Source organism: Sinocyclocheilus anshuiensis, unplaced genomic scaffold (genome assembly GCF_001515605.1).
Source record: "Sinocyclocheilus anshuiensis isolate Anshui unplaced genomic scaffold, SAMN03320099.WGS_v1.1 scaffold248, whole genome shotgun sequence".
Classification (NCBI taxonomy): domain Eukaryota; kingdom Metazoa; phylum Chordata; class Actinopteri; order Cypriniformes; family Cyprinidae; genus Sinocyclocheilus; species Sinocyclocheilus anshuiensis.
In genome coordinates this window covers 1,006,899-1,008,111 of record NW_015555734.1, presented here as the reverse complement: position 1 = coordinate 1,008,111, position 1,213 = coordinate 1,006,899, and the positions used below count along the sequence as shown (strand labels likewise).

The following is a 1,213-nucleotide window of genomic DNA, read 5'->3' as shown; positions in this document are numbered from 1 at the left end:
TTTTTTTTTTTTGCTCCACAATGTGTTGAAAATTTTACACCGTCTGTTCATTCTAATGCCATCATATACAGCTCTGTGCTAAATAATTCATAAATGCCCTTTCATCATTTGGCTATTGCTTTTTCCCTGTGTTTCTTCCTTGTCCTGAATTTACACAGTTGGCCGTTCACAAGATTCAAGCTGATATGGAAACATGAAAGGAACTCTGCATGACATATAATGCAACAATACCAGCCAACTGCAACCTGGTCCACGAGGATAACATTAGTTTACATTTAAAAAAACATTTAATATTCATGAATATTTGACCCAGGACACTTTGTTTCAAGTTATAGCTGTTGACATGCGATTAATGGGCTTTTTGTATCAGTGTTGGATAAATAATGGATAAAGGAACAGACAATTCTTTTTCAACACATTTAGTGGATGGTTATGTTTGACTTTTCATCTGAACATTACAAGTTTTGGGGTTAATGTATTTCACTTTTGTCACTGGATTATAGTGACCTGTGAATTTAAGTTTCTATGTCTTTTTGTTAATGGGAGATTTGTGGACACACAAAATCATTATTATGATTTGATAACAAATATTAATTTTCATTTTTACTTTGAAGTGAAAAGTTAAAGTGAGATGCCCCCCTCAGAAATGGGGCAGAGGGTCCCCAGTGGCATGTTGCTGCTTCTACAATAATTGTATTTTTTAATTTAATAATTATTATTCATGAACTTATTATTTAATAATATCATAAATTAGATGTGCATTTCAAATATCTTCATTATTCATCATAATATATAGGTTAATTAAACTGAATAATTCTATCTGAATTCTAGTGTAATTCAAATCTCTTCAACAGGGATTCTTTTATCTGATTTGTAGGTCATTATTCACTACTTTTTGTCACTCAAAATGCATAAATGTACATAGAATATTTAATTTAGCATTTGTATTTTTTCAAAAACAAACAAACAAACACATTAAAAAACAGCCCAAGGGAGGAGTTCATTTCACCTCAGGAGCGAGGCAAGATGGTCCCCTTTCATGATTGTCAATTTCGTGCTAACAATTAATGTTTCCATTAATTTCCCTTATTAATATATTATAATACATTATTATTAATAATATTCCCTTATTTTAAATATTAAAAATATTAATAAAATCTTAAAGGGGTCATATGATGTTGCTAAAAAGAACATTATTTTGTGTAATGAAATG

General features: G+C 30.0%; 1 protein-coding gene across 1 annotated transcript in view; it reads right to left on the bottom strand.

Annotated features, from left to right (window-relative positions):
* Nucleotides 1-1,213, bottom strand: part of LOC107673009 (protein shisa-7-like) — a 29,928-nt gene that overhangs the window by 18,506 nt on the left and 10,209 nt on the right. The gene's annotated exons all lie outside the window — the stretch shown is intronic.